This window comes from Phascolarctos cinereus, unplaced genomic scaffold (assembly GCF_003287225.1).
Source record: "Phascolarctos cinereus isolate Bilbo 61053 unplaced genomic scaffold, phaCin_HiC Scaffold_5;HRSCAF=322, whole genome shotgun sequence".
NCBI classification, from domain to species: domain Eukaryota; kingdom Metazoa; phylum Chordata; class Mammalia; order Diprotodontia; family Phascolarctidae; genus Phascolarctos; species Phascolarctos cinereus.
This window is the reverse complement of record NW_027555958.1, coordinates 129,180,859-129,206,303: the sequence shown is the minus strand read 5'-3', so window position 1 is coordinate 129,206,303 and position 25,445 is coordinate 129,180,859. Positions and strand designations below refer to the sequence as shown.

Genomic DNA, 25,445 nt, shown 5'->3' with positions numbered 1-25,445 from the left:
ACTTCCCCCCCCCCCCCGAACATATCATTATTGGTTTTAAAGTTTAAAATATGTTTAGTTCCATACAAGCCTGTGTTTCCGATCTAAGTAAGATTGTCTGGTCTTGCCAGGATGCACCTAGTATGCCTGAAGGGGTTTGGCTATCATATAGTCTAACAGAGCATTTCTGTTTTCCTTGGACAGTGGGATGCTCTATCCTGACATCTCTAAGGCCTGGCAAGATAAATTACTTAGACTTCAAAATGATTTCATGTGCTTTCAGGAGGCATCAGATAAGAAAACCCCCCAGGTTACAGAGAAGTTTAGTGACTTGTTCATGTTCCTAAAGCTGAAGTCAGTTTCATTTGTATACAGAGAAAAGAAATTTCAAATTAAACATTATTAAGCACCTAATAAGTGCATAGTACTTTGGTACAAGGTGCTGCGGAAGACAAAAGGACTAAATAAGACAAGGTCCCTGTTCCAGAGGATAACATAATGTAGTGGGGAAATACACAGACAAATAAAAATAAAGAATGGCACAGGATTAAGTGACTACCATTATCACAGAGGGATCATTGAAGAAGGTATAACACTTTAGTTGAAGGATGGGTAGACTTTCCACAGACAGAGATTGGGAGACACCAAAGACGAATGATTCTTTTGGCAGTGGAAGCCCCCAAAACACTTCTTTGTAATTGATGGAATAGGATTCCTGGGCCTGAAATGCACTGTCTCCCTAACGATTCCTTTATTGGTTAAGTGTCTTCTAACCACTCAAATTATATTGTATTTATTTGTCTCTGCACATGTAGAATCTTTCCTTCTACTCATCCCCTCCTCCCACCTAACCCCACCCCAAAGGGCTAGAAGGTCTTTTAAGGGCTGCTTTGAGTATCTGTTGTGATTAGGATAGTAATATTATAATAGGTACTTAATTAATTCCTGTTGAATTGAAGCATTTGGTTTCTCCTGACATCTCACATAGCACAGTTGTATTTCTTATCTTCCTGTATTTTGATATCTTCTACATGATTATAAGCTCTCAGACAATAAGAACTGTGTGGGACTCACTTGAAATGGGATAGAAGGAGGGAAACATGGAAGAAGCATTCTATAAATGTTAGCTGAAGTCTTCTAACACCTAAATACTGTAGCACAAGAAATTTCTCTTCTAGGAGAGTAACTTGGAAGGTTTTGTGTTTAGGTAACTTGGTAAACTGCTTTTTTATATACTAAAGCAGGGGTGGGGAACCTGAGGCCTCAAGGCTACATGCAACCCTCTCAGTCCTCAAATGTAGCCCTTTGACTGAATTCAAAGGACTCAGAGGCTGCAAGTTCCCCATCCATGACCTAAAGTAATAGTTTTCAACACTTTATAGTGCACTAATTCAATTTCAGTTGGCAAAAGCATTTCATCTTTATTTGTCCTGACTCTGAAATTCTTTCATCTCCTCAAGGCCACAGGCCCCCAATGCCTTGTCTTTATTTATGCGAATATTTATACCAAAAACAGAAATATAAGTGGTGTTTAACAACCTGTTTCACAGCCCCATGCTATGAAGTCTTGGATACTAATAATTTAACTTAGGCACAGGAATCTATATGCTGGGATTATTTATTCATGGCTATGTATTGGGTACAAAATAACACAGTCTAAAATTCAAGACTCTCTCTTACACTGATTCTTTAAGTCTTCCCATACTCCCATTAATCAATCCATTCCCTTTATCCCTTAAAAATAATAATAATAATAATAATAATAATAATAATAATAATAATAATAATAATAATATATGAGTAAACCACATGAAAATTCCTTTTATCCTTTGTGAATGATAATTCACAGACTTGCTCTCTACTCTCCAGTTATCAGACCAGTACCAGGGGGCAGAAGCAGTTCAGAACATGAGCTCAACAAGCAACACAAATTCATTCATTTTCACTTTTAAAATTCAAATTGAACAGCCTGCAGAGAAGCTGATAAGCTCTCTAGTAGAGTATAAAGTCTACACAGGACTTCAGATCTAGTATAGGTGGATTATGTGTAATGAAGTAAAAGGAATAAATATCATCTAGGGTGAACAAATCCATCAAGACACTCACCCATGCAAGCCATACAAAGCACAAACCACAGTGAAAGTTATGCATATAAATATCTCAGAATACATAAATGGTACCTTCTCAGAAATATGTCTTCCAGGTCCAAATACAATGCATTATTTCTTTAAAGTGATATTAGATTAGTGATATTTGCACACAGTGTAATTTTTATAAGAGAAGTTGAATCCTGAGGAAATTCGAATGTATATATTTAAAGGAAAAAGGATGTCAAGCATTCTGAAATTTCAATAAAAATAAATGCAATGGGAGGGGTGTTATTCTACTTCCAGAAATGGTATTTCTTCTAGCTATTCCAGTATTAAACACCTGAATGTCTTTTCTTTTGCTATAACCTTTCATTAGGTTACAGAAATCTAAGGTACAATATTTTGAGATACAAAAGTAAGCTCTTCATTATATTTTAAGATAACATAATTTGGAATTTTTTTCACACTATCTTTCTATATTCTAAAGGACATGTTAAAATCTTTTAATTCTGCAGTTAAAAAGAGAAACTGTCAAATGAATCAGAGCACATATGAATAAAAAAAGCTTAAGACTAGTCAAGATTCAAAGAAAATTTTCAATTAATTATGACTCAATACTATCTTGTCATAAGGTTTTTGTAAATTCTTTCATTTCTCAATAATCTCTCATCATAGGAGTCAACCAAAGTGTTTCACATAATATTACCACCCCTTGGAGAAGCATAAGTGGTTCTGCCAACTGATAAACAGAAAAATAAATTCTAAATAGGAAATGCATAAATTCCACAAATCAAGAGAGTTCAATAATTAGAATACAGTTATAAGACCTTCCTTTTTCCATACATGTCTACTTTAAAATTAACTTAAAAAAATTAGTTTTGAAATAAAAAAAATCATATTGAATTGAAATGAACAGCAGTACCTGGAGCACTGGTAGGTTTGTTTATTGGGGGAAATAGTTATTTATAGTAGAGCTTCTTAACCTTTGGGTCCACGGAATTTAAAAAAATTGATAATTATATTTCAATAAAATGGTACATTATGTATTTTAATTTATGCATTCAGAAATACTTTTCTGAGGCAGGATTCATAGGCTTTGACAGGCTGCCAAAAAAGTCCAAGACACAAAACTGTTCTGAATATTAGCTTGGAGGCTTTTGAGTCTAGGTAATGTTTAGAGGCGTAAGGTGGAAGGTACCACACTGCTATAGAATAAGGCTTTAAATTTAAATAATGGTTTTCTGGTATAAAGCCACATACAGTAAGAAGGGACTCGAGCCTTCAAAACTGTCAGTATCCTAGGAATGAAATGGAAATACAGTAAGCTTTTACACAGAAGAAACTACAGGTGTACTGAGAACAGGAATAGTTACAACTGATTGACATTGGAGATTATTAGATTTTATTTGCATTCATCATATAGTTCTAGTTCTACATTGTGTAGAGTCAAAACTCTTTCACCACATTCAATAAGTAAAAGCTGATGGGAAATACCTCTCCTCTGGCCCAAATAAAAATCCAGACTACTGATAAAGTACATATGAATGCCAGAAGAAACATTAAAAAAAACAACCACAAACATTTCAAAATGGATAATCAAAATGGAGAAATGAACGTAAGTGTGTAAGAGCTGTCTTGAGCTTCAGAGTACAAAAGGCTATCTGCGAATTTTAGTAGTACTCAATAAACTTATCCCTGGACAATTGTCCTCTCTACTCGAAAGAAACCCTAAGACTTACATTTATGACACTGTGTGGTCTCTAAAGTGAACACATTTATAGATAATTTCCCCCTCTCTATAAAAGAAATAAGGTTTCTGTCTTATTTTAAGTTGACAGGTTGCTATCAAAGTACCACTGAATTAGAGGTATATGACTAAGGAAAATGAAAAGGAAAAGACTAAGCTACCACATAGCCTAAAATATAAAATTGTAAGAAATATTATAGCCCCAAACTCAGATAACAGACCTACAGCTATTGAAATTAATAAGCTGACAATTTGATAACGTAGTTAAGATTACAATCCATTTAATTATTTTCTCCAATGAAGCAAATAAACCAAGTTATGGAGTTGGGTCTCTTTGGAAGAAACTTTGAATGAAATCAGTAAGAAAATACATAAATAAAAATAATAATGACAATAATAGCTAGCATTTATACAGTGCTTTTACAAGGTTTTGAAAAGAACCTTAACAAATACTATTGATTTGATCCTCACAACAACCACGGGAGGTAACTGTTATTACTATGCTCATTTCACAGTAGAGGAAACTAAAGCAAATAGAGGTGAAGTGATTTGACTAGGGTCACACAACTATGAAGTGTCAGAGACTGGATTTGAATTTAGATCTCCAGAACAGGTATGTCTATAAGGATTCACAGGTCATCTCATTTGTAGTTCAAAGATGAAAATCCTTAATATTAAAATAATGACAATAGGGAACCACATGGTTCCATTTGCATAGCACCTTAACACTTTCTTTTTTAAATATAAACTCCATTTTGATCTCTCTCTCTCTCTCTCTCTCTCTCTCTCTCTGTCTCTCTCTCTCTCTCTCTCTCTCTCTCTCTCTCTCTCTCTCTCTCACACACACACACACACACACACACACACACACACACACACACACACACACACTTAAAGGGTGAACAAGGATGCAAACTGAAGAAAAAAAAGAGATCTACCCATTCTTCTCTAACCTCTGCTGACCTCCAATTTACATCTCCGATGGCTTTTTAGACATCTGGAGCTTGATTTCCAGTAGACAAGTTAAATTCAATCTATTCAAAATGGAACTCATTATCTTTTCCTCCAAATTCTCCCCCCTCCTACCTTCCCTATTACTGTAGAGGGTATTACCATTATCCCAGCCCCTCAAGGTTGAAAACTAGGAGTTATCCTCAAGTTCTTACTATCTTTCCCCACCTCCTCTCCCATATCCAAACTGTAGCCAACGCCTGTCTATTTCGCTTTTGCAATATCTCTTAGATGTGTCCCATTCTCTCTTCTGACACTACCACAACTCTAGTGCAGGTCCTCACCACCTCACCCCTGGACAATGAAAATAGCCTTCTGGTGGGTCTATCTCTCCCCACCCCATTCCATCCTCCATTCAACCACCAAAATGATTTTCCTAAAGTACAGGTCTGACCATGTCATTCACCTATTCAGTAGACTCTAAGTATTCCCTATCACTTCCAGAATCAAATATAAAATTCTCTTCTTGGCATTCGATATCCATCTAACCTATCCCCCCCTCCTACCATTTCAGTCTTCTTAGACCTTGCTACCCATCAACTATGCAGATCCAGGGATGCTGGCCTAATTGCTACTCCTCAAATGATATACTTCATCATTATTCCACACCTAGAATACTGTTTTTCCTTATCAACACTTAATGGCTTTCCTAGCTTTCTTCAAGTGGCAAATAAAATATCATTTTCTACAGAAAATATTTTCCAATGTGTTTCCAAAATATTTCTTGTCTAGTGCCTTCAGTCCTTTAATTATTTCTGATTTTTCCTGTTTATAACTTGTTTGTATATATTTGCTTGCTTGTTGTTCCCTATATTAGATTGTGACTTACTTAAGGGCAGGCATTATCTTTTCCTTCTTTTTGTAACCCACAGTGCTTACCATAGTGCCTGGCACAGATTAGGTACTCGATAAATGTTTACTCACTGACTGAAGATGACAGTATTTGTGTCTATAGCATCAGTTATTTAGCAATCCTAAATGATGTCTATATAAATGTTTAATAAATCTAACACATCTTTGAAATTGTTTCCACCTTTCTAAATTCCTATTTGACATATAAATCTGAATATTCAGCATGTTCAAAATTCAGAACCCTCCCCCCCAAAAACCCTCCACTTCCTCATAACTGTCCAACTGATGTTGGTGACATCAAAATTTTGATATGCTCAAAATTTTAAAATATTTATTGAAGTTCTCCCCTCCCTTGTTCGTTGGATATCATCTGTTCCCAAATTCTAAAGGATCTATCCATGCATCATCTTTTATATTTGTGTATTCTTTCAATTCTCATCATCAGAACTCTGGTACAATTTGTCATTTCCTTTTGCCCAAACTATAATAACAGCAACCTCTGAACTGGCAGTCCTACGTCCAGCCTTTCCTTTTTCCAAAATCAACCTTTACACCATTACACAAAAAAGCATTCCCAACACACAGTTCTCAATAGATAATTGTTATTACCCCCAAGCTTTCAGATACTCTCTACTGAACAGAATATAAATTATTTCAGCCTATATTTCAAAGCACTCCACAACTTGATTTCAGGTAATAATACTGAGCTTATCGCAGATTATTCTTCATATGCCAACATTCAAGCTGACCTGGATTACTCATTTAACTTCCAAGATTATCGTGCCCACTCTTAGCCCTATGTTTTTGTTCATGTCACTCTCTGACTCCAACTTCTTACAACTCCCCATATTTGAAGTTTACTTTACCCATCACTATCCAGATCCTCACTGTAGTAATCTATTATCTGCTTCACAGTTTTTCTCTCTGCTCCAGCCCTTTCTCTCAAACTCAAAGTTCTCAACATACATTCACACATCTCCTCAGATTTTTTGGCCTGCATGGACTCATCAAGAAAAAGGAATTATAGATTATCCTTAAGTCTTTTCCTCAATAGATTACTAAAATGGTAGATAAATGGAATGCCAAACTTCACATAGCATAGTGCCTGGCCCTTAGTAGGCAATTAATAAATGCTTATTGACTAACTGCCTAAGGAAATTTTATCTCTACTGGAGAATGGCAACAGGGCTCTGATTCTTGTGGTATTCTATTTTAAATTCTTATCAATGACTGACAAAGGGGTGTGTGTGTGTGTGTGAGACAGAGAGAGAGAGACAGAGACAGAGACAGAGAGAGAGAGAGAGAGAGAGACAGAGACAGAGAGAGAAAGAATGTGTATTTGCTACAAATGTAGAATATTACATGAAATTTCAGAATTAGGCCACTCTATTATTTGTTTCAATTAACTGTTGTACTTTATTACAAAAGACTTCTCAAGAAGCAGGGTAACATTTAAAAGTATGTAATGTAAAAAGCAAACTACATCAACACTTCATTTAAAAAAAAGAAAAATAGGTTACTCAGAAGTAGAAGAGGTTTTCTTCAAAAGTAGTAATTTTCCCATTAAGGTAGATTGTCAAATACATTTTGTAGGACCAACTCTAAGGGATGTTACAGAAATATTTCTGCTCAATTGCTGAGTTGGACTAGACAACTTTTGACATATCTCCCAATTATAAGCCTCTATGATTACATAATGATCCCCAGCAAAACACCCATATCTACTATTAAACTTGTGTGGTCAGAGTCTAGTCACAGAAGGCTTTCCATGTATCAGTTTCCTAATTTCTAAACTGAAATACTAATTATAATCTGGTTATAAACAAGTTAATGTACATAAAAGTACCAGTAAGAGTATAAAGCACTCCATAAATGCAACATAAAGTCATAATCATAAGCATCTAGCAACAAACAAGAAACAGTTGGATAATAATGAAGCAGAAAACCTAAAGAAAGGAAGGAATTTTAGTATTCATATAAAACTTCCACAACAAGGATCATAATCATTAAAGGGCATTAATTTATATGCATTTAAAATAGGAAATATTAATTTTATGTAGATATTTTATATGATTTTTTTAATTTATAAATTTGTTACAGTGTCTTCTTGCCCATGAAAAGGCATATATTGAATTTTACAGGAAGGATTAGAAGGTTAAGATAGGAAGGGCAGCAAAAATCAAAAACATGTTAAAGGATAGGTAGCAAGGGAAAAGAAGGAATGAAAGGAAGCAAACCTTACAAGGTAATGGAAAGTGTTAGCAGAAAAACATAGTAATACATATCAAGTAAACACTAAGTCTTAGACACACTATATTTCTCACTCTTGCCATTTAAAATGTATCTTTAGCAAAACCAATCTTAACAAAGGAATTTTTTACAAATTCACCAGAGCTCTTCTGTCACATAACTGTGAACCTAAAATAACCAGTGAAAGGAAGAATGAAAAAATGTGAAGAGAGAAAAAGAAAGAGAGGGGATATTGGGAAAGGGAAGGAAAGGGACAGGGGGAGACAAAGAGAGAGAGAAAGAAGAAAGAAGTGAAACAAAAAGAAGACAAGCTTTTCTACACAACTGGGCAATTCTGATGTAGAGACTAATTCAAGTAGCTCCTTCCACATATCAATTTGCATGCTATTTCTTATTCTCCTTAGCCACAGCAAAGGTCACAATCCATGTTCCACATACACTGGATAAATGAAATTGAATCACGGAATGTTAAGGACTTCAGAGTCACCAGTAGCAAAGGTCTCACTTTATAGAAGAAACTAAAACTGAAACTCAGAGAAGTTAAGGGATCACACCATTGTACCCAGCTGAGCTGGGAGAAGTGTCAAGGTTTTCTGACTCTCAATCTAGTCCACTGACTTTTTATATCTAGTGAGTGATAGAAGTGAATGTATCACACACACACATACACACACACACACATTTATATGTATGTACATATATTAGTAACAACATTTTTCATCAGAATACTAGAAACAGAATAAGCAGATTTTTAAAATTTTTATTTATAATGAATTTTTTTAATCATATCTCACAGGATCAATATATGCAACAAAAGTCCGAGGTGGTATTTTATGTAATTTTTTTCATTAGTTCTAAATTCTATGATGTCATAGGTTAATTTACACCTACAGATAGTTAATGCAGTTATAATGTTTGTAAATTCTGAAAAACCAGAAGCTTATAACAACATTAACTGCTGAGAAGCAATGACAAGTAAAATTAATATTTTAATATTGTTCTGTGTAGCAGTATATGTTATTTGACAATTTTACATGTTGTTTTCAAAATGTTTAAGAAGCACATATTTGCCCCAAAAGGCATATTTTTCAATAGAAATGAATAGCCTGGAAAACAGCCTCTTGAGGGCTGAAAGGGGCCATTTTTTCTTGTGCTATTCTAATTAGCATTTATTTCTATCTCAGCTTCCTCTTCTGTTATCTCTTGAGATATAGTTTGTTTTTTCCTGCTGTAAAGAGACTAGTTCATTCATTTTTAACTGGGTAGTTGCATAATTAGTAAATCTACTGTACATAATTAGATATATAAAAAAGCAAAACTTAAGCATAGTTCATTTAGGTACTCATGAGTAATATTTATGAATAAATGCTATAGTGTTTAGATTTGGTAGTATTGGAAAGCCTTTCAAAAAGGATATTTAGTTGAGGAGCAAATAGCTTTATAACATTTCTACAGTTCTTGAAAAAGACAAACTTTACTTTTCAAACATGAATAAATCCTTAAGAATGACTTAACTGGAATGGTGATCAAAAGAGCACTTCCTCAAAACACTAGACCTTAGCACAGACAATGGTTAAGATGGGTTATTAAAGGTTTAAAAATGAAACCAGTGGCATTTCTCCAGACATCCTTTTTCTTATTAAATGTGGGTATCAAGGGATGACCCTCATCTAACTGGGCATGAAATCACCAAATGATCTATTAAGATGTTAATGGGAAGAAAACCAAAGAGTATTATTTAATGTGCTGTTCTTCGCATCCTAAAGAATTCTATTTGTGCTACTCTTTAGCAAGGTTACAGATGCATTGTGACTATTTGCTCAATGTGTCAACTAATCAGAATAGCAACAACTGGCTATTTGTGCAAGAGAAGGCATTACATTGAAGAAATTCTCTTCAAAAATTCTCATATAACTGAAAATTTTTCCTAAAAGTACTGTTTAGAACCAAGGTACCCAGTTACATAGATTTACCTAGTACAAAAAACCATAAGAGTAATAAAACTGTGTATATTCCTTGATCCAGCAATACTACTATTAGGTCTTTTTCCTGAGGTGATCAGGAGAAAAGGAAAAGAATGTATATATTGTTCTAAATTATTTACAGCAGTTATCTTTGTGATGGCAAAAAAACTAGAAATTGAAAGGAAGCTCATCAATTGCAGCATGGCTAAACAAGTCGTGGTATATGATTGTGACAGAAGACTACTATACCATCAGAAATGATGAACTGGTTGATTATAGAAAAATGTGGAAAGAGTTGTATGAAATAATGAAAAGTGAAGTGAGCAGAACCAAGACAATGTTGTATACAATAACACCAATATTGTTCCAAGAATAATTGTGAACAACCAAGTTATCCTCAGTACTATACATACTCAGGTCAACTATAAAAGACTTATAAAGGAAGATGCTATCCACTTCCAGAGAAATTTTTTTTTTTAAAAAAAGATGCATTTCAAGAAAAGGAAAGGCTAAAATGGATCCACTTTAATGATAATCAAATATAAATGGTCATTAAGAATTAATTAGCACTGTAGTATAATACAACTATATCCATTACTACTTATGAAATCTGAAATTCAGTAGCTTAGTTTGCTTTATTAGTTTGTGGCATAATGATTATATTTCAATAGCTATGGTTGCTATATAAACTTTATACTGGAACTTTTAAAATGTAGATTTAACAATATTTTGTTAATAAAAACAACAACAATAATAAAAACTTTGTTCTGGCTCTGCAATTTACTAGGTAAATTATGTTGTACAAGTTAATTACCCTCTCTGGGACATAATTTCTTTATGTGTAAAATAAGATTTGGGCCAGATGATCACAGAAACCTAAGGTGATACACATAAATAAATCTAGAAATGAATTTATACTTTGCATATATTTATTTGCATGTTGTCTCTCTCATTAAATTATGAGATTGTTGAAGGTAGGGATTGTCTTTTGATTCTTTTTGTATCCCCAGTGCTTAGCAACTTATCACCATGCCTACAACACAGTCAGCACTTAATAAATGTTTATTTATTGATCTGAGAGGATCATGGATAGTTTCGTGGAGAAGATGACACTTGAATCAAACCCTTTATTAAGAAAGAGAATTTGAGAAGTCTACGTTCCAGCAATAAGATAATGATTTCTATCAATGTCCTCCTACCAGAAAGATTTAATGATGAATAACAACAGTAATAATCATGATATTTTAAAGTTAAAGAACACCTGACAGTTAATAAAAGGTCCTGACATACTTATGAACTACCAAATTCAGATGGAAGAAATCTAACTTTGCAAACTGGATACATAAATTCATGGGAGCTAAAATGTTTATCTTCTAAAGCTGTACAAAATATGGCCACAATCTATCTTTCCAAGTTCATTAGACATCATTCCACCTCCTGAACTCCTGAGATTCAGCCAAATTGGCCTACTCAGTATTCTACACACAGGACACTCTGTCTACTTTCTCTATGCCTTAGTACTGTGAACATTTACAAGCTCAGAATGCATTCATTCCTTACTTCCAATTCATAAGGTGCCTTTTTGTTTTTCATTAAGATGAAGCTCAAGCACCATCTTCTGTAGGATGCCTTTATTTAGCTATATCATGTATATCTACACTTTGTTTTATATTGATATTGTATTGTGTGTGTGTGTATATACACATACACATACATACATACTCTTTTGTACCCCCATTAAAATAAAACTTGAAAGTAGGGATTATTTCATTCTTTGTACATATAAGTCCAATGTTTATTATATCACCTGGTATAAACTAGCTGCTTAATAAATTTGTTGATAGGATGATCGTACTAACAAAAATCTGATCAGATGACCAGGGTAGGCCATGTGAAATTTCCATTTTACCAAAAGAGATTTAGAAACTCTGAGTGATTCAATGTCATAGAGTAATTAGATGAAGCAAGATTTGAAACCATGTATTCTAATTTGTACTCTAGTACACTTTATATGAAAAGGGGAGGAGCTTAGAAAAAAAATAAAAAGCAATATGTGTAAACTAACCGCTCTCCTCATTCTTTTTTAGCAACAGTAAGATATGGCAGAATAGAGTGTTTCATGGATTTCCTTACTCCAAGAAGGCTTTAAGAATAGTACACCAAATCCTATTATAACACAGATTTTTTTTTTAAGGAAGGGGAAACAAATGATAAGGAAAGAAGTAGGGAAAGATAATTCCACATGATGAGATAATATAAGCTTGGGACAGTGATAAGGCAACATAAGGACATAATGCCACTTGGTTTCGAGACTAGTTAGGGTAGACATTAAATGGGCATAAAAAGAGGTTAGACAGCATTAAAGTCAATCTTTGATTCATAGATTTGCCTAGAGCCTTCCGGTTCTCAAAATGTACTAACTAAAAATGACTTATTGCTGAAGCTTATACTTTATCTCAGTCTGAAGTTCTATGAGAAATTTAATGAGCTAATAAGTAAAGTTCAAGGAAGAATAAGCATAGTAGTCTTCCATCACTATCTGCAGTTGACAGAGTGGCAGACCTAGAATCCAGAAGCTTGAGTTCAAATTCATCCTCAGACACTAGGCTTTGCGACCCTGAGTAAGTCACTTAGCTTTAGTTTCTTCATATGTAGAATGAGCTGGAGAAGGAAATGGCAAACCGCTTGAGTATCTTTGCAAGAAAATCCCAAGTGGGGTCATGAAGAGTCAGACATGACTGAAAAATGATTGAACAAAAACAAGAAGAAGAAAGAATGAGGGGCTAAAAATGAGAAGGCAGACATCTGCCATTCATACCTGATAATAAGGATTAGCAACAAGAATGTTATAATTTACTAATGAAAGAGTTATTTTAATTAGGGGACTAGGTTTTCTTATTTTTTGTACATAACAAAACTCCTGAAAATAGAGAGAAGCCTACATTATTAATCAATGGGTTTGCAGAGAAACACTAATGGAACAAAAGAAAAAGGAAACAAAAGAAAACAATTCATAATTGTCATGTATTCCATTCTCTGATCTGCCCAATCAGATGGGCAGATGAACCTGGAAATGGCTGATTTTTCTATATTGAAAAATAATACTAATAGCAATTTTAAAGTCATTGAATTGATCATTAATATGCTTGTCATTAAGTGTGTCAGAATTACATTACTCAAAGTTTTATTTGTTGGAAAAATAAATAGGTATATGAATATGTACATATGTGCATATATACATTTATTTCATCCTTTCACCACTAAAAATGTAACCCATGTCAGTACTTGATGTTTTATAGAGTATCTTGGTGTTTAACAGCTTAAACCTAAACTAAGATGTTTGGAATAACCAGTACATGAGCATTGAAATTGCAGATAGGTCTTTAAATAGTAACCTTAAAAACCTCTATGAAGAAATTGGATGAGATACCTAGAGGGATGGATCAAAGTACTGTAAGACCAAGAATAGTGTCATGAAATATTGAATGGAATTTTGACAGGGAAAAGATAATGAAAAATAAGACATTCAGACAAGCAGAAGAAACAAGTGCATAATAGCTTTTCTAGTATAACATAAGAAATCAGAATGATGATCTAACTGAATTGAGGAAGCAAATGCAGGACGTGAGTCACTGTAGAGTGAGTTTCAAGAAAGCAAACAGTAGTATTTTGACTAAAATGAATAAAGGTTAATAGATTTAAAATGAAGATAAAGGAAAAAACTAGTACATTAATACATAATAGGATTAAGGGAGATGTGAAGGATGATTTTGGGCAGTCAGCACTGAACAGAGACCACTTCTCCAACAGAATCAAATAACTAGAGCAGGTAAAAAGTGGCAGGAACCCCAGTGACAGACACTGAAAACTAAAAAGAAAGCAAAGCCAAGGAGATTATAACATTTCAGCCATTGAGAAACATTAAACAGGATGACATTGAATTAGACACAGCAAAAGAAATTACTTAGGTTATAGGAGGCAGATGTATTCATTGAAAAAAAAACAAAAAACCAGAAAATTAACCTGAACAAATATGTACAAAATGCCTTTCTTTGTTCCTAGCACTAACAGTTGTGCCAGATCTTGTGATCTGATATAGGATTAAGAGTTTTGCTTTCTACATGCAATTTACATGGTAAGATAAGATTCAATAAACATCAAATTAGATGACAATGCAAACCAAGAAGTGTTAAGGAGGCAAAGATCTGAAGAAGACTGGAGACATAAGAGTGGATTTTAATGAGTCAAAAAATTGGAATGGAAAACATAAATCTATGGCTGTGGAAAGCCAGCCAACTTATTCAATAAGGAAGAAAAAGAACGTGGGACAAGCATTGAGACATGAATAAAGAAAAAAAGTTTCAGGTTAGGGTATATGAAAAACATTAATACAAACTTTAGGTAAAAGTAATTAAATCCATTTAATCAATGTGTAGAACTAAATGCAAGATGAGGAAGGGAGGACCATTCAGATACAATTTATGTTCATTTTTTCATTGCTGTTCTGCAGGCTGAAATCCATCTTTCAAGCTATGATGAATATCAGTAGATTTACGGTCATCTCTTTCAAGAAGCAGTTAGTAATTTACAAACAGCAGAAGATAAAGGTGCAACAATGCTGATGTGACAGACAATGCCTGTTTTTTAGACACTTTGTCTGCTGAATGAAACATACTGTGAAATTCAGCAACATTGTGTTAATCATTCCACCAAAACTTTTCAATCTATGGACAATTATTCATTCAGTATGCCCATGAATAAATGCAACCTTTCTCTCTGAAGTTTTAAAATAGCCATGAGGGGATTGTGTCAGACAAGTGACAAATGGAGAAGGAGCTGATTAAAAAGAGCTCCACTTTCTGCAGCACAGAGCCTTGCCCAACAACACATTCCATAATGTGGCAGTGACAGTGAGAATGGCAGTAATGAGGACCTCTACAATCAGTAAACATTTACACATTATTCTGGGAGCTGGTATGCTTACAATTATATTAGGGCAGATGTATTCAATGTTGAATAAATATAAAATTGGTTCATGATTGCTGGCTAAGATTCAGGGTTTCATTTATTCTGAAAGAATCAGGGACCTTCTTATAAGAAGGTCATCTATTGTATTTGGTCACTTAAAATCTCATCATATTAAAGACGTACTGTAACCATCATCCAAATTTAGGTCAAAGAATAAAGATACTAAGTTCATAATTTATGAACTGTCATGGGCACCTGTGTCCCTGATAGTGTTTATTTTCTGGAGAGTATGAGAGAGATAAAGAGATATGTGGGCAAGGTGGGTAAGAGGTACAGAACCAGTTCCATTTATTGATCTGAGGGCTAGGGTTTTTGTACCCCATTTGTGGGAACAGAACCCAGAATGGAAAAAGCCAAGTATCAACAATAATTTTTCTCATGGTAACAGTAACTGGACAGAGTCCCCCCTGGAGTCGTCTCCTCACTTCCCGGTTATCTTTCAAGGTTTGTTGAAAATCCTTCATCTTCTCAAGGGAAAGACAGTGCCTGGGAGAGGTCAGAGAACCTAGGTTCTGACCTAGGTGGCTCTTAGATAATGGACAGGAACAGGAACAACCCAGCCTGACTTAAATCCTCAAACCCATCAGTGCAAGCCCTCAACAATGAACTTTGGTTTTCCAAAGAGTGCTAAATTAGTAATCCTTTCTATACTATGGCAATTTTACATGCACATGTATAATAAGCATAAAATCCAATAATGGGAAAATAAGGATAAATTGTAAGAGATATAGATGTTAGTTCTGTCTTTTAGGATTCATTTAGACTCCTAGATATTGCTATCAGCTATCTTCTAGCTAGTCTCAGTGACACTACCTAAAAAAAATGTTCTCATTAATATCTGCTTGAATTATTGCAATAATTTTCTAATATCTTTCTACCACTAAATTGGCTAGTTATACTCCTGGTCCTAAAACTGGGAGATGGGACATAAAATGAGCTCTCAGGGGCAGCCGCTTTGATGCATAGAAGTATGTGTGATCAAGCAATGGAGGTAAGTAGAAGTTAGTTCACATCCCAATAGTGGGCTTTTGTACATCACAATTATTTGTCCTCCCCTCAAAACTCCGCATATCTACTCTCTTCTACTACACTGATAATGTAATTCAAACCCAGGTATCTGTAGCAAGTCCACAGGTAATATTTCATCCTGCCTTTCACACTTCCAGGATTCCTATAGAGTCTCTTGGTTATCACAAAGTGCCCCTCTAGAAAGTAGGTTATGCAAGCTGGGGCCATGGTGAATAAATCTCACAACATAGATCCATTCTTATAATTTCTGTTGGGAAAGGGTAAATACCAAAAGGTGAACAGTTATGAATTCTTTGTGATTACATTAGCAATCTCAACATACTCATCCCTCTTTGGAACTTCCCTATCTCCCACAGGGGTGCCATCATTCTTGCAAACTTTCTGGTTCTCTACCTCCTCATTATTCTTGACTGCTCATTAAACTGGGACAGATAACATGCAAACAACTATATAAAATGAGAAATAGACAGGATAAATGGAGATAATCAATAGAGGGAAGGGACTAGAATTAAGGGTGATCAGGAGAGGTTTCTCATAGAAAATGGAATTTCATCTGAGACTTAAGGAAGCCAAGAAAGCCAAGAGGCAGAAATCAGGGCGCAGAAAATTCCACTCATGTAGGACAGACAGGGAAAATGCAAAGTCAGAAGATGGACTTTCTTGCTGGAAGTAGAGCAAAGAGGCCAGTGTGACTAAATTGAAGAAATGGGGGTCAACAAAGTGTAAAAAAAAGTGAAAGTTAAGAAAGGGATGTAGAAACCAAAGAATTCTCTATTTGATCATTAAGATACTAGAGAGTCAGTAGAGTCTATGAAATAGGGGTGGTAGCATGGTTAGATTTGTGCTTTAGGAAGATGATTTTGATGGCTGAATGTAAGATGGACTGGAGAGCAGAAAAACTTGAAGTAGGAAGATTAACCAGAAGAGTATTGCAAAAATCCAAGGGTGGAAGGATAAGACCATGTACAAGGTGGTGGCAGTGTCATAAGAGAGAAAGGGACATAAATGAGGGATGTTAGGAAAATAAAATCAACCAGACATGAAAACAGATTGGGTATGTCAAATGAGAGAAAAGAGTTAAGGATGACATCTAGGTTTTTGGCCTGTGTGATGGAGAGAATAGTGGTGCCCTTGACAATAATTGAGAATTTCAGAAGGGCAGAGTTTTTGGGGGAAAGATAAACTATTTCAGTAGTAAACACGTTGAATTTATGGAGTCTACAGGAGGTCCAGATTGAGAGAACTTCTATGTAGTTGGAGACAGGAGTACAGGGTTAGAAAAGAGTTTAGGGTCACATAAATAGATCTGAGAATCATCAGCATGGAGACAATAAGGAGAAAGTAATGCAGTTGACCCAAAGTACCAGAAATACATAATAGACTGCCAAAAACCACGAAGGAATCAGTAACTCTGAGCTTCTCTGTAGGCAGAACATATAAACGAAAAGCTGATGTTTTAAACTGGCACTTGAATCACATTAATTGATGATCTTGTCTTATCTCTAACTAGGTGATGCAGTGGATAGAGTGCTGGACCTGAGATCAGGAAGACTAATCTTTCTAAGTTTAAATGGGGCCTCAGATGCTTATTAGCCATGTGACCGTGAGGAAGTCACTTAACTCTATTTGGCTCAGCTCATCTGTAAAATGAGCTGGAAAAGAGAATGGCAAACCACTCCAGTATCTTTGCCAAGAACACCCCAAATGCAGTCTAAAAGAATTAAAAGGTACTCAACACCAACACAAACAACTTATCTCCTTTCCTTCTAAGAGTGCAAGTTATTTGACTTTGTTTGTACTGGTGCTGCCAAGCTGTAGTCTAAAACCTTATCTGGCACATAACAGGAACTTAAATATAATTTGTTGAGTTTGATAAAAATGTTAAGTAAGAATTTAAGGAAGATGTGAGGTTGGAGTGAAACAGGTGAAGACTAGTTATTGGTGTGCTTGAAATTTGATAAACATTTATTAAGCATCTACTGAGAATATAGAAAAGTCAGAGTTGAAAATGGCATTGGAAGACAACATCAGAGCTAGGAGAGAAATTAGAAAGTATAGGAATGCATAGCTTAAGGCCACTGACAAACAGAATATTACTGCTATGGATAGTTGATCATTTCAATCCCTTATGACAATGTTTTGAAAAGCTCAACATTTGTCAGTTATGATTCATTTACATTGTGACCTACCCTACTAAAATTTAAGGTTTACTTTCTTGTTAAGGATTTTTTCTCAATAATCCTTTGATTTGTCATACATCTTATATGAAAGAAGAACAAATTATTTGGCTGACTTAGGTTGATATAATTATTAAAGAATGGATTGGTATTTACCAGCTTCACTCTAACTTAGTCACAAGATAAAGTGCAACCCTGGCTTTTACCAATATTTATGCATATAGAGTAAGAGAAAAACACTAGAAACCATTAAATAAATAAAACGGAGAATATTTAAACAAGTTTTGTATGATTTGGGGAGGAAAGCATTAAATTTTGAGGCAGAGGACCTGGGTTTAAATACTGGCTCTTCTGCTTATTACCTGTATGGCCTTTGGCAAGTTATTTCACCACTCACAGCCTAAATTTCCACATTTCTTAAACAAGAAGGGTGGAATAAGCGTACTCTAATATTTCTTCTAGCTCTAAACCATGATTCTAAAATTCTTTAAGCTGTATAGGGTACAAGATGAAGAAGTGCACTGATGTCAGAAAAAAAAGGAAAGATTTGTGGAGAACAGATGGTTGTCTAGTTTGGATGAAATGCACTGTGAAGTATGCATAGAAAGGTATGCTAGAACTATTTTGTAGAACCTTGAATGTCATGCTCTGAAATTTATATTTTATCCTGATGGCAATCAGGAGATGCTGAAGCAGTGATAGGAGAACAGTAAGTTTTAGAGGAATAAAGTTATTTGGTTGTTTTGTATATATTTAGCAAGAAATCAGGGGAAGAATTCCAATAAACATTTGGAGATATGGGAGGAGAGATTGAAGAAAGGTTAGTACAGGAAACACAAATAAATGTGGTGTTATCAATTTCTATCTACATTTTAGGAATCATTTATCAAATTTGCACTAGACATCTTACGAAATCTAAATAAAATAGATAACTTTTAATTCCCTCTTCTCTCAATTAGATTTTATTTGAACATAGAAACAAATTACTTTCCACACCAACTCTAATATCTGGATAACAGAAAACATCAAATTATTTTTAAACTCTATACTTATTGATTTTAACATTTCTAAACAAACAACATCAACAAAACATGCTAAAATTCTCTAATGAGCTCTCCCGCCCTCGCTGGAAGTGCGGGCTCGCGACAGGTAGGTGACGAGATGACCACGCTCTGGGCTTTCATCTGTGATGATCTGTTCCATTTCAACAACATCAATCTGGATCCACTAACAGAAACTTATGGGATACCACTTTATTTACAATATCTAGCTCATTGGCCCAAGTATTTCATAGTTGCAGAGGCTCCTGTTGGCGAGCTCATGGGCTCCAAAAGGGTGGGTTTTTTGTGATCTCTTTGTAAGAGTGTCAAATCAAGTTGCAGTCAACATGTATAAGCAACTGGGCTACAGTGTATATATAGAACAGTAATAGAATATTATTCTGCTGGCAATGGAGAGCCTGATGAAGATGCTTATGATATGAGGAAAGCACTCCGCAGGGACACAGAAAAGAAATCCATTATACTGTTACCTCATCCTGTGAGACCTGAGGATATTGAATAACTCTAGGCAGTGGTTCTTAGGCAGAGAATGCTCCCAATCATCTTTTATGGACAATACTATTTTTCATTGGAAGTTGACTCTAAAAATCAGTTTCAGAGCTGTGTATACAGGTACATCTTGAAGATCCTTTAGGAGAAAAATAATCACTTCACGTCTTGAAGACTTCAGTAAGAAAATACTTTCTACATGGACTTCTTAATTTAAACCCCGAAGTCCCAGTCTAGCACTAGGCACATTAAAGAAAGTTCTTCGCTATGTTTCATACGCAATTAAAAAGGCAGCTAGGCCAAAAGGAAACAAGACATTCCATTATCATGGTTCACAGTATTAAGTAAGTACTAGGGAAATACTGGCTTCATTTCTCTTATAGATTCTGTGCCTCTATTTTTTAATCTTCATATTGAATAATTCAGTGAAGCTTTAAAAGCAGTTGTGAAAAACCCAAATGTATAAAGATAAAATGTATAATAAAACACAAATCCAAAAAAAATAAATAAGTAAATAACACTCTCTAATGAGTTTCACTATGAAAGAAAAAACCATGGAAAAGAACATTTCTGTGTCCACAGCAAGTGATAAAAATGTCATTTTGTTGCTTGTTTTCATTTCTTCCTGAAGTTTGCTTTAGAGACTGTATAAAAGGGCAACTTGGTTATTGTGTACACGTGTATAATTTTCATCTTTATTCTAAAAGTAATAACATACATAGTTGGGGAGGAAAATTTAGACCACCTACAACAAAATGCCAACTTTAAAACTCAATGGCTGTTTTGTCTACGCAGAGTTGCATTTACTCTTAAAAAAGAATACAGCAAACATACTACACATCATAGGCAAAAACATAAGGACAAATTTTGATAGAAAGTTTCATTCAGAACAATCAAATATAAAATCAATTCCTGGAGAAAATTTTTAAAAGATGCCTGCAATCTTTTCAATTTCTTTCTTTCTCCTTTTTCTTTTCTTTTCTTTTTTTTTAATTTTAGGCAATTGGGGTTAAGTGACTTGTCTAGGGTCACACAGCTAGTAAATGTCAAGTGTTTGTTCTGAGGTTGGATTTGAACTCAGGTCCTTCTGACTTCAGGGCTGGTGCTCTATCCACTGCACCACCTAGCTTCCCCCCTTTCTCCTTTTTCTGGATTTTTTTTCATACAATACACTGAAAACACTAATTTCTTAAATATTTAACTTGTCTTTTTAAAATTTGTCAGTCTTTTTTGTATTTCTTCTTGCACTCCAATCATACCAGACCTGTAAAGAGACACAGGAAACTGATCCAATGTCCTATAATTCTCCTTATGTCTGAACACTGTCCACAGTGCTGAATCATTTTAAAAGGAATCACACCAATAACTTCTTTACTTTCCAAAAATGTATGTGTGAAGTGCAGAGAAGGAGAGGGAAGGTTCTAACAGATAAACAGACGCTGAAAAGTTTCCCTTATATGTCTATGGCAGCTAAACATTCCTAGAAGTATTTAGTTTTCTTTCTTATTTTTTTTAAGATCCACACTTTTTATCAAAAGATACCTTGTAAAGGACAGAGGAAGTATAGCAACGGAAAAGGATACTTCAAACCATGTACATATTACAAAACTTGAACATTTGTGGTTAAAATAATAAATACTTCAGAAATGATGTAATCTTTTTCAGGATTCTAGTGATCTGATTTTTTAATACAAATGAATTGTACCAATCTGCCCTAAACTCTTATCTCAATGCCTCATTGTTGAGAAAAAGGAAAAAAAAAAGAGTATCCTGAGATCTTAAGTAAAGAAGCACAAGTTTACAGAGGTATTCCAAAGAAGTGGACTGAAACTGACGACCCATCTAATTCTCATTGTTAAAAGACTAGTATTCATCTGGCCAATGTTTTCAGCCATGAAAACTCAGTACAACTCTCTACCAATAAACAGATCAGATTGTGATGGGAATCAGTGCTCATATCAATGAAAACACATTCTAGAAGTGTTGAATAATTATTGGATATAGGACAACATGATCATAGATTTAGAGCGAGAAGTCTAGAGATGGGACACCAAAGGTTCCCAACATACAATTTTTCAAACATATTGATAAGATGTATTCCTAACTTAAATACCTAATCTATGCTACCTCCTCTTTTTGACCACAGAGGACATTCTGGCTTGTTCTTTTCTGTTCTAACTCTTGACAGATTCTGCTTTCTTTACATACGTTCTACTAGAGCAAATTGCTAGACATTGATGGCATGTTTACTTGGGGTATAGAAAAAAGAAAAAAATGTAAATGTCCTAATCTTATATTTATTTTTTGAAGAGATTTACAGACCAAAATGTCTGAAAAATCATGTGATAAAAGACAACTTTATGAATCTCCAAAAGTGCCAAATTAATGCCCACTGTATTTAAAAAATAAATGCAAATTAACATAAGAAGTAGCATATTGTCTTTAAAAATTCACTGATATTGACCATTTTTTCTTCCTGGCAATCTTATGACCCTGATATGAAGATATGAACATAAATTCAGGGTATCAATAATTTCCATGGTAACAGATGTTGATGTCAAAACAGAAAGTTATGAATTTATGGTAGAAATAGTATATCCCTGTTCAAATGTTAATGTTATCATTAGTGCCAAGCAAAGGAAGAAACCAGGTAATACTTTTTTTTCCTGTGAAATAAATGTTATTTCTAAGGATACAATTTGTTCATTTATTGTTCACTAATAAATTGGTAACAAGAATCAGTATGGCACAACATATAGAGCTGCCCTCAAAGTCAAGGGAGACCTGAACTTGGTCTTGAACTTGAAGTTCATGATGCATGATGGCTATGTGACCTTGTGAAAGTTATGCAATCGCTCAGTACCTGACCAGTTTGCTAAGACTACGAATTGCATAGTAAGGGTGAATCTGCATTGGTAGAGTTAGTTCCTCACCAGAAGGACCAATAAAACCAATAAAATCATAGGCCCCATAAAATAAGAAAAATAATTATAGCAACAAAAATTTGCATAATACTCTAGAATTTGCAAAGCATTTACATATATTATTTGACTGAAGCCTTAAAAAACTCTTTATAGTAGGTATGACTGGTATTTTCATTTTACAGAGGAAGAAACTGAGGCTTAAGGAGGGTCCATGCCTTGCCCATGATCACATAAATGGTTAAGTGTGAGGCAGAATTTTAATTCAAGTTTTACCGAATTCTATTTTAGTATTCTATTCACTATACAACAAAATGCATGTGCAATTTAATTGACAAAATGCTTAGTGTTTCTACAAAGTTATACTAGGATATCTTTAAAAGCTCATTTTAAGTAAAATTGTTATGAAAACCACTAAGCTACTTAGACTTAGGTTCTAAAAAAATTCATTTTGCACAATTATTAATTATTTGAAGTAAACATATTTTTTAATGTTAGACAACTGACAGTCTGACCAGCAGGCCATGTAGAATTCTGATCATGTTTTAGCCAAGACTGACTTTGCCAAACTGACAGAGTAAGAATAAGGCACTGGGATTATTGGATCAAAATAGGTTAAAACCTAAGTATCAGATATAAAATCTATAGGGGTAAAATATGATCCCTATGTCTTATTTTATTACACATTGAAAATAATAGAGTAAGAAGAAAAAAGAGAAATAAGTATTGGGATTTAGGAATATAAAGTCAGACATTAATGAACTTCTTATAACTTTTAGAAAAGCCACAGAGGCCTGATGACAGAGGAGAAATCTTTCAGGAGAAAAGTAGCAAAATGTAAAATGTTCTAAGAGTAATTTAAAAAATATAGCATACTACCCCTGAATAAACCACATACATGATGAAGTAGGAGAGGAAACTTCTTCAAATACAGATATGAAATTGGTGTGAAAATGTTACGGTTCTGCAGGAACCGTAACATTTTAAGTAACTTTTCTTTTTTTAAATGTATTCTGAACTTAAGAAATAAAAGAATTTCCATAACACAGTAGGACAGAAAAAAAAGAGGTAACTACGCAAGTAACTGCAACTTGCTGATCTTTTTAAATATATAATGAAGTTATCATGTAATGTTTTCCTTCCCTCCCCCCACCCAACACATTGGCTACTATGAAACACTCTCTCTTTCTCTCTCTCTCTCTCTCTCTCTCTCTCTCTCTCTCTCTCTCTCTCTCTCTCTCTCTCCCTCTCTCTCTCTCTCTCCTCTCTCTCTCTCTCTCTCTCTCCCTCTCCCTCTCCTCTCTCTCTCTCTCTCTCTCTCTCTCTCTCTCTCTCTCTCTCTCTCTCTCTCTCTCTCTCTCTCTCTCTTCCTCTGGATGTAGACAGCATTTTACTTCATAGATCCCTTGTAGTTAATTTGGATATTTATAATAATCGAAATGCCTTAGTCCCTCACAGTTGTTCTTAAAACAATATTGCTGTTACTGTATACAACATTCTATTGGTTCTGCTCATTTTGTTGTTCACAATAACTGCAATTCTATCCATGTTTTTCTAAGATCATCGAGCTCATAATTTCTAGCACAGTAGTATTCCATCACAAAATATACTACAACTTGTTCAGCTATTCTCCAATTGATGGACATCCCTGCAATTTCTAGTTCATTGCCACCACAAAGAGAGCTGCTATATTTATTTTAGAACATATAAGTTCTTTTCCTTTTCCCCCAGTCATTTTTGGAAACAGACCTAGTAGTGGTATTTCTGGATCAAAGAATATATGCAGTTTAGTAACTCTTTGGACACACTTCCAGATTGCTCTACAAAGTGTTTGGATAATTTCACAATTTTACCAACAATGAATTAGTGTCCCAATTTTTCTATATCCATCCCAACATTTGTCGCTTTCCACTTCAATCATTTTAGCCAATCTTATAGGTGTAAAATGATATCTCAAGGTTGTTTTAATTTGCATTTCTCTAATCAATAATATTTTAGAGTATTTTTTCATATGAGTATAAATTGTTTTGACTTCTTCATTAGAAACTAGCTGTTCATACCCTTTGACCATTTATTAATTGGGGAATGACTTGTATTCTTAGAGATCTGACAAAGTTCTTTACATACTTGAGAAATTAGATGCTCATTTGAGAAACTGTGTATAAAATTTCCCCCCAGTTTTCCATTTTCCTTCTGATCTCAGCTAAAATTGTTTTATTTGTACAAAATCTTTTTAATTTAATGTAATAGAAATTATCTATTTTATATTTCAGACTGCTGTCTCCTGTTATTCATAAACTGTTTGCCAAAACATAAGTCTCATAGGTAATATGGCCTATGTTCTTCAAATATTCTTGTAATATCTCCCTTTATGTCAATATCATGTAGTCATTTTGATCATATCTTGGTAAATGAGATATTGGTCTATGACCAATTTCTGCCAGTCTGCTTTCCAGCTTTACAAACAATTTTTACCAAATAATGAATTCTCCCCACAATTTTTCCAGGGCCATAGGGGCAATGTATCTTCAAAGATAGAAATGGAAGACAGAAGGTCCTAATTCTTAAGCCAACAAGACCTTTAAAGGTAAAAATATTTCCAATTTAATTATTTTATCAATGGAAATTTTCAAAGGCCATAACAGAGAAGAGAAAGTCATGAGGGTATATTATACAATGTTGAGTAGGCAAGAACCATCCAAAACACAGATGGAGAGACTCAACATCAATAGGCTGTCTACTTGGGGATGAATTCAACAGCCCATGAAGGAATAAGGGATGCAAAATTTTCCTCAGGTCTGTGTAACATCCTTTTAATTCTGCAATAAAGATGGCAGAATAGTAAAA

The 25,445-nt window shown here is 34.4% G+C and overlaps 1 protein-coding gene and 1 pseudogene across 8 annotated transcripts in view; one reads left to right on the top strand and one right to left on the bottom strand.

Annotated features, from left to right (window-relative positions):
* PTPRK (protein tyrosine phosphatase receptor type K) overlaps positions 1-25,445 on the bottom strand; it is a 745,494-nt gene that overhangs the window by 224,887 nt on the left and 495,162 nt on the right. The window lies entirely within an intron of this gene.
* On the top strand, positions 15,300-19,690 carry LOC110208857 (N-alpha-acetyltransferase 20-like; annotated as a pseudogene).